This window comes from Syngnathus scovelli, unplaced genomic scaffold, assembly GCF_024217435.2.
Source record: "Syngnathus scovelli strain Florida unplaced genomic scaffold, RoL_Ssco_1.2 HiC_scaffold_103, whole genome shotgun sequence".
In the NCBI taxonomy this organism is placed as follows: domain Eukaryota; kingdom Metazoa; phylum Chordata; class Actinopteri; order Syngnathiformes; family Syngnathidae; genus Syngnathus; species Syngnathus scovelli.
The window spans coordinates 3,246-12,500 of NW_026061194.1; positions in this window are offsets into that span (position 1 = coordinate 3,246).

Sequence of the window (9,255 nt, forward strand, 5' to 3'; positions counted from 1 at the left end):
TCTGGCCGACATCGGGAACCAGCCGAGTCGGACGCTTTACGGCGGAGCAGCCGTTGGCACTTTGAAAATATTCGTTAAACTTCAACTGACCTCCAGGGGAAGAGGCCGAATTTCCACTTGTTCTGGCCGACATCGGGAACCAGCCGAGTCGGACGCTTTACGGCGGAAGAGCCGATGGCACTTAGAAAATATTCGTTAAACTTGACAGGACCTCCAGGGGAAGAGGCCGAATTTTCGCTCGTTCAGGCCGACCGGAGGAACCGGCCGAGTCGGACACCTTACGGCGGAAGAGCCGATGGCACTTAGAAAATATTCGCCAAAATGTTCCGGACCTCCAGGGGAAGAGGCCGAATTTTCACTTGTTCAGGCCGACCGGAGGAACCGGCCGAGTCGGACACCTTACGGCGGAAGAGCCGATGGCACTTAGAAAATATTCGTTAAACTTGACAGGACCTCCAGGGGAAGAGGCCGAATTTTCGCTCGTTCGGGCCGACCGGAGGAACCGGCCGAGTCGGACACCTTACGGCGGAAGAGCCGATGGCACTTAGAAAATATTCGCCAAAATGTTCCGGACCTCCAGGGGAAGAGGCCGAATTTTCGCTCGTTCGGGCCGACCGGAGGAACCAGCCGGGTCGGACACGTTACGGCGCAACAGCCGTTGGCACTTTGAAAATATTCGCCAAAATGTTCCGGACCTCCAGGGGAAGAGGCCGTATTTTCGCTCGTTCGGGCCGACCGGAGGAACCGGCCGGGTCGGACACGTTACGGCGCAACAGCCGTTAGCACTTAGAAATTATTCGTTAAACTTGAACGGACCTCCAGGGTTAAGAGGCCGAATTTTCGCTCGTTCGGGCCGACCGGAGGAACCAGCCGGGTCGGACACTTTACGGCCCAACAGCCGTTGGCACTTTGAAAATATTCGCCAAAGTCGTCCGGACCTCCAGGGGAAGAGGCCGAATTTTCGCTCGTTCGGGCCGACCGGAGGAACCAGCCGGGTCGGACACTTTACGGCGGAACGGCCGTTGGCACTTTGAAAATATTCGCCAAAATGTTCCGGACCTCCAGGGGAAGAGGCCGAATTTTCGCTCGTTCGGGCCGACCGGAGGAACCGGCCGGGTCGGACACGTTACGGCGCAACAGCCGTTGGCACTTTGAAAATATTCGCCAAAATGTTCCGGACCTCCAGGGGAAGAGGCCGAATTTTCGCTCGTTCGGGCCGACCGGAGGAACCAGCCGGGTCGGACACTTTACGGCCCAACAGCCGTTGGCACTTTGAAAATATTCGCCAAAGTCGTCCGGACCTCCAGGGGAAGAGGCCGAATTTTCGCTCGTTCAGGCCGACCGGAGGAACCAGCCGGGTCGGACACGTTACGGCGCAACAGCCGTTCGCACTTAGAAAATATTCGCCAAAGTCGTCCGGACCTCCAGGGGAAGAGGCCGAATTTTCGCTCGTTCGGGCCGACCGGAGGAACCAGCCGGGTCGGACACGTTACGGCGGAACAGCCGTTGGCACTTTGAAAATATTCGCCAAAATGTTCCGGACCTCCAGGGGAAGAGGCCGAATTTTCGCTCGTTCGGGCCGACCGGGAGAACCAGCCGAGGCGGACACTTTACGGCGGTTGAGCCGTTGGCACTTAGAAATTATTCAGACTTCCATCAAACACACATCGGCCTTTTGCCGTCACTGCCCGGGATGGGCACCGTGGTAGCTCGGACAGTTCGTGTGACAGCTTCCGCTGGCACTTAGAAAATTTTTAAAATGAAAATAAACAGTTCTGCACATACGTGCCGACTATATTTTGCGAAAGGGGGGTAAAGTGATGAGTACACTAACTGGGGGGACCAAGTACATAAAGCCTACCCCTGGTACCTCAGAGAGGCCGAATTTTCGAATTCTGAGGCCGAGCTGGGGAACCAGACGAGGCGGACACTTTTCCGAGCGAGAGCCGATGGCACTTAGAAAATTTTCGGCTAAGTCGGCAGGACTTCCAGAGCGAGAGGCCGAATATTCGTCATCTGTGGCCGACCGGGGAACCAGCGAAGGCGGATAGGCGGTCACGGAGGTCCCGCCGGCTGGTCCGCGGGCCAATTTGGGTCCCGTAATTTAGCGGTCGCGGTCCGGAATCCACGCCGAGCGGGGAACCAGCGGAGGCGGATAGGCGGTCACGGAGGTCCCGCCGGCTGGTCCGCGGGCCAATTGGGGTCCCGTAAGTTAGCGGTCGCGGCCCGGAATTCGCGCCGGCCGGGGAACCAGCGCAGGCGGATAGGCGGTCACGGAGGTCCCGCCGGCTGGTCCGCGGGCCAATCGGGGTCCCGTAAGTTAGCGGTCGCGGCCCGGAATTCGCGCCGGCCGGGGAACCAGCGCAGGCGGATAGGCGGTCACGGAGGTCCCGCCGGCTGGTCCGCGGGCCAATCGGGGTCCCGTAAGTTAGCGGTCGCGGCCCGGAATTCGCGCCGGCCGGGGAACCAGCGCAGGCGGATAGGCGGTCACGGAGGTCCCGCCGGCTGGTCCGCGGGCCAATCGGGGTCCCGTAAGTTAGCGGTCGCGGCCCGGAATTCGCGCCGGCCGGGGAACCAGCGCAGGCGGATAGGCGGTCACGGAGGTCCCGCCGGCTGGTCCGCGGGCCAATCGGGGTCCCGTAAGTTAGCGGTCGCGGCCCGGAATTCGCGCCGGCCGGGGAACCAGCGCAGGCGGATAGGCGGTCACGGAGGTCCCGCCGGCTGGTCCGCGGGCCAATCGGGGTCCCGTAAGTTAGCGGTCGCGGCCCGGAATTCGCGCCGGCCGGGGAACCAGCGCAGGCGGATAGGCGGTCACGGAGGTCCCGCCGGCTGGTCCGCGGGCCAATCGGGGTCCCGTAAGTTAGCGGTCGCGGCCCGGAATCCGCGCCGGCCCGCAGCCACCGCCAGGCGGATAGGCTGTCACGGAGGTCCCGCCGGCCGGTCCGCGGGGGGAACTGCGCCCTCTGGCGGACACGCCATTGTAAATGAATGGGGTTTGGCACTTAGTGCATTTTTCGCCGAAGCCGACGAGCGCTCCGGGCGAGGAGGCCGGATTCTCGCCATCCGTGGCCGGCCGGGGAACCGGCCAAGGCGGATAGGCGGTCACGGGGGTCCCGCCGGCTGGTCCGCGGGCCAATTGGGGTCCCGTAAGTTAGCGGTCGCGGCCCGGAATCCGCGCCGGCCAGCAGCCACCGGGAGGCGGATAGGCTGTCACGGAGGTCCCGCCGGCTGGTCCGCGGGCCATTTAGGGTCCCGCGATGTGAGCGGTCGCGGTCCGGAATCCAGGCCGGCCAGGAGGCACCGCCAGGCGGATAGGCGGTCACGGAGGTCCCGCCAGCTGGTCCGCGGGCCATTTATGGTCCCGTAAGTTAGCGGTCGCGGCCCGGAATGCACGCCGGCCAGGAGGCACCGCCAGGCGGGTAGGCTGTCACGGAGGTCCCGCCGGCCGGTCCGCGGGCCAATTACCTCCAGCCGAGCGGATATGAACTTTATTAGCACCTTCTACGAGATGGCGGAGCCTTATTCGACAACCAGCACCTCGGCTTAGCATTTTCCACGGCCCGCTGATCTTCCAGAAGACGTCCAGCCGGTTTCCTCCTCACATTTTAAGCCGGCCGAGGCTTCCGGCACCCCGGCTAAGCTTTCTCCACGGCCCGCTGAGCTTCCAGGGGACCTCCGGCCGGTTCTCCCGGTGCCTCGCGCCTCGCTTTGTGAGCCGGCCGAGGCTTCCAGCACCTCGGCTGAGCGTTTCCCACGGCCCGCTGAGCTTCCAGGGGACCTCCAGCCGGTTCTCCCGGTGCCTCGCGCCTCGCTTTGTGAGCCGGCCGAGGCTTCCAGCACCTCGGCTGAGCGTTTCCCACGGCCCGCTGAGCTTCCAGGGTACCTCCAGCCGGTTCTCCCGGTGCCTCGCGCCTCGCTTTGAGAGCCGGCCGAGGCTTCCAGCACCTCGGCTGAGCGTTTTCGGCGGCCCGTTGCTCTCCCGGAGGTCGCAACGGGGAGTTACCTCCCTCTCGCGGACACGGCGAGTAAATACACCGCCTCTCGCACTTGGCGCACACTCACTCGCATTGCTACGCCTCCCGTGGCACTTTAAGCGGCCGAACGGCGGGAGTAACTACGACTCTCTTAAGGTAGGCTCACTTGACTATTTATTCATGTATTTATTTATTTTTGACGGTTCGCGGAGGCGATGACGCTCCGCGCGGGTAAACGGCGGGAGTAACTGTGACTCTCTTAAGGTAGGCTCACTTGACATCTATTTATTTATGTATTTATTTATTTTTGACGGTTCGCGGAGGCGATGACGCTCCGCGCGGGTAAACGGCGGGAGTAACTGTGACTCTCTTAAGGTAGGCTCACTTGACATCTATTTATTTATGTATTTATTTATTTTTGACGGTTCGCGGAGGCGATGACGCTCCGCGCGGGTAAACGGCGGGAGTAACTGTGACTCTCTTAAGGTAGGCTCACTTGACATCTATTTATTTATGTATTTATTTATTTTTGACGGTTCGCGGAGGCGATGACGCTCCGCGCGGGTAAACGGCGGGAGTAACTGTGACTCTCTTAAGGTAGGCTCACTTGACATCTATTTATTTATGTATTTATTTATTTTTGACGGTTCGCGGAGGCGATGACGCTCCGCGCGGGTAAACGGCGGGAGTAACTGTGACTCTCTTAAGGTAGGCTCACTTGACATCTATTTATTTATGTATTTATTTATTTTTGACGGTTCGCGGAGGCGATGACGCTCCGCGCGGGTAAACGGCGGGAGTAACTGTGACTCTCTTAAGGTAGGCTCACTTGACATCTATTTATTTATGTATTTATTTATTTTTGACGGTTCGCGGAGGCGATGACGCTCCGCGCGGGTAAACGGCGGGAGTAACTGTGACTCTCTTAAGGTAGGCTCACTTGACATCTATTTATTTATGTATTTATTTATTTTTGACGGTTCGCGGAGGCGATGACGCTCCGCGCGGGTAAACGGCGGGAGTAACTGTGACTCTCTTAAGGTAGGCTCACTTGACATTTATTTATTTATGAATTTATTTATTTTTGACGGTTCGCGGAGGCGATGACGCTCCGCGCGGGTAAACGGCGGGAGTAACTGTGACTCTCTTAAGGTAGCCTGACTCGACGTCTTTTTCAACGGTGGCTGGAGGACCCGGGCGGTTCTCGGGGGTGCGTCGCTCCTCACTTTTGACGCCCGAGGAGGCTCCCGGCACCTCGGCTACGCGTTTTCGGCGGCCCGCTGAGCTTCCAGAAGACCTCCAGCCGGTTCTCCCGGTGCTTTCCTCCTCACGTTTTAAGCCGGCCGAGGCTCCCGGCACCCCGGCCAAGCGTTTCCCACGGCCCGCTGAGCTTCCAGGGGACCTCCGGCCGGTTCTCCGCGCGCTTTCCTCCTCACTTTTAAGCCGGCCGAGGCTTCCGGCACCCCGGCCAAGCGTTTCCCACGTCCCGCTGAGCTTCCAGGGGACCTCCGGCCGGTTCTCCGCGCGCTTTCCTCCTCACATTTTAAGCCGGCCGAGGCTCCAGGCACCCCGGCTAAGCTTTCTCCACGGCCCGCTGAGCTTCCAGGGGACCTCCGGCCGGTTCTCCGCGCGCTTTCCTCCTCACTTTTAAGCCGGCCGAGGCTTCCGGCACCCCGGCCAAGCCTTTCCCACGGCCCGCTGAGCTTCCAGGGGACATCCAGCCGGTTCTCCGCGCGCCCCCCTCCTAACTCGACGCCCGAGGAGGCTCCAGGCACCCCGGCCGAGCCTTTTCGGCGGCCCGCTGATCTCCCGGAGGTCGCAACGGGGAATTGCCTCCCTCTCGCGGACACGGCGCGTAAATGCACCGCCTCTCGCACTTTGCGCACACTCACTCGCATCGCTACGCCTCCCGTGGCACTTTAAGCGACCGGGACCACCGCGAGCGCGGGCGATGACTAAGAGGCTCCCCGGCCGGCCTCGCGGAGCTCCGACGCTCCCCCGCGGGACTTCCGGCGGCCGGCCGGAGCCTCGGCACGGCTGCCGCACTCCCTAATAACACCCCGCGGACCCCCGCGAGCCGAACGCTCGCTGCCGCGGGCGACCCGTGCCAAGGCGGACGCGTGACGGCGCGGGAGCCCTCGGCACTATATCACGGTCACGTATGTAGTCAAATCGTGTAAAATCACCGTTAGTTTATTCATAATATAGGTAATAATTAAATAAATATTAACATCGCGTATATCATTAATAAACACATGTATGTATTTATTTAATAATTAAATAAATATTAACATCGCGTATAATCATGCGCAATACTTCGTGGCCGACCGGGGAACCGGCGAAGGCGGACGCATCGCGGCGCGAGAGCCGTTGGCACTTTGGAAAAATAAATAAATAAATAAATAAATAAATAATAATTCGCCGACCGGGCTCCGGGGGGAGAGGCCGATTTTTGGCCGTTCGTGGCCGACCGGGGAACCGGCGAAGGCGGACGCATCGCGGCGCGAGAGCCGTTGGCACTTTGGAAAAATAAATAAATAAATAAATAAATAATTCGCCGACCGGGCTCCGGGGCAAGAGGCCGAATTTTCGCTCGTTCGGGCCGACCGGGGAACCGGCGAAGGCGGACGCAGCGCGGCGCGAGAGCCGTTGGCACTTTGAAAAAAAAAAAAAAAAAAAAATTCGCCCACCGGGCTCCGGGGGAAGAGGCCGGCTTTTCGCCGTTCGCGGCCGACCGGGGAACCGGCGAAAGCGGACGCGCTCTCTAACGAGCCCCGCCGGCCGGAGGAAGTGCGCCCTCTGGCGGACACGCCGTTGTAAATGAATGGGGTTTGGCACTTAGTGCATTTTTCGCCCAAGTCGAAGCGCGCTCCGGGCGAGGAGGCCGGATTCTCGCCACCCGTGGCCGGCCGGGGAACCGGCCAAGGCGGACGCGCTCTCTAACGAGCCCCGCCGGCCGGAGGAAGTGCGCCCTCTGGCGGACACGCCGTTGTAAATGAATGGGGTTTGGCACTTGGTGCATTTTTCGCCCAAGTCGAAGCGCGCTCCGGGCGAGGAGGCCGGATTCTCGCCACCCGTGGCCGGCCGGGGAACCGGCGAAGGCGGATAGGCTTTCACGGAGGATCCGCCGGCTGGTCCGCGGGCCGATTAGGGTCCCGCGAGTGAGCGGTGGCGGTCCGGAATCCAGGCCGGCCAGGAGGCACCGCCAGGCGGATAGGCTTTCACGGAGGAGCCGCCGGCTGGTCCGCGGGCCGTTTAGGGTCCCGCGAGTGAGCGGTGGCGGTCCGGAATCCAGGCCGGCCAGGAGGCACCGCCAGGCGGATAGGCTTTCACGGAGGACCCGCCGGCTGGTCCGCGGGCCGTTTAGGGTCCCGCGAGTGAGCGGTCGCGGTCCGGAATCCAGGCCGGCCAGGAGGCACCGCCAGGCGGATAGGCTTTCACGGAGGACCCGCCGGCTGGTCCGCGGGCCGTTTAGGCTCCCGTAAGTTAGCGGTCGCGGTCCGGAATACAGGCCGTCCAGGAGGCACTGCCAGGCGGATACACTCTCTAACGAGCCCCGCCGGCTGGTCCGCCGGGGGAAGTGCGCCCTCTGGCGGACACGCCGTTGTAAATGAATGGGGTTTGGCACTTAGTGCATTTTTCGACCAGCGGCAACGCAGGCTGACGGGCGGCCGCTTCCACGGGCCGGTACTACTCTACGGAGGCGCTAGCCGCCTCCGGTGGGGGCCGTGTGATCTCGCTGGATGCCCGAGGACCTTCCGCGAGGCCCGGCCGCAGCTTTTACGCGCGCCCGGTCCTATTACCTGGTGGAAGCTGGAGGCCGGGGCTCCGCAGCTCGCCGCCCGGGGACCTTCCGCGAGGCCCGGCCGCAGCTTTTACGCACCACCGCTGCTATTCTCTGGCTCCGGCTTCGTCCCGGAGGGTGCTTGGGGAACGGCGGCGCACACCGCGAACGGCCGGTGGCGGTCGGCTGGTGGCGGTCGGCTGGTGGCTGTCGGCTGGTGGCGGTCGGGGGTGGCGCTTGGGGATGGCGCTTGGGGATGGTGGCTGTCGGCTGGTGGCGGTCGGCTGGTGGCGGTCGGCTGGTGGCGGTCGGCTGGTGGCGGTCGGGGGTGGCGCTTGGGGATGGCGCTTGGGGATGGTGGCTGTCGGCTGGTGGCGGTCGGCTGGTGGCGGTCGGGGGGTGGCGGTCGGGGATGGCGCTTGGGGATGGTGGCTGTCGCCTTGTGGCGGTCGGCTGGTGGCGGTCGCCTTGTGGCGGTCGCCTTGTGGCGGTCGGGGATGGCGCTTGGGGATGGTGGCTGTCGCCTTGTGGCGGTCGGCTGGTGGCGGTCGCCTTGTGGCGGTCGCCTTGTGGCGGTCGGGGATGGCGCTTGGGGATGGTGGCTGTCGCCTTGTGGCGGTCGGCTGGTGGCGGTCGGCTGGTGGCGGTCGGGGGGTGGCGGTCGGGGATGGCGCTTGGGGATGGTGGCTGTCGCCTTGTGGCGGTCGGGGGGTGGCGGTCGGGGATGGCGCTTGGGGATGGTGGCTGTCGCCTTGTGGCGGTCGGCTGGTGGCGGTCGGCTGGTGGCGGTCGGCTGGTGGCGGTCGGGGGGTGGCGGTCGGGGGTGGCGCTTGGGGATGGTGGCTGTCGCCTTGTGGCGGTCGGCTGGTGGCGGTCGCCTTGTGGCGGTCGGGGGGCGGCGGTCGGGGGTGGCGCTTGGGGATGGTGGCTGTCGGCTGGTGGCGGTCGGCTGGTGGCGGTCGGCTGGTGGCGGTCGGCTGGTGGCGGTCGGGGGTGGCGCTTGGGGATGGCGCTTGGGGATGGTGGCTGTCGCCTTGTGGCGGTCGGCTGGTGGCGGTCGCCTTGTGGCGGTCGGGGATGGCGCTTGGGGATGGTGGCTGTCGCCTTGTGGCGGTCGCCTTGTGGCGGTCGCCTTGTGGCGGTCGGGGATGGCGCTTGGGGATGGTGGCTGTCGCCTTGTGGCGGTCGGCGGTGGTGGTTTGGGACCGGCGTCCGGCGCAAAGTGCGTGTTGCGCGGGCCGGAGAAAATTTAGGCCAGGGGCCCGCCGCTGGAGAAATTTTTAGGTACCAGGGGTGGATTTTTTTTGTCACCGCAGGAGGGGGACGTTGCCTCCGTCCGTGTCCGACGGAAAGTGCGTGTTGCGCGGGCCGGAGAAAGTTTAGGCCAGGGGCCCGCCGCTGGAGAAATTTTTAGGTACCAGGGGTGGATTTTTTTTGTCACCGCAGGAGGGGGACGTTGCCTCCGTCGGTGTCCGGCGGAAAGTGCGTGTTGCGCGG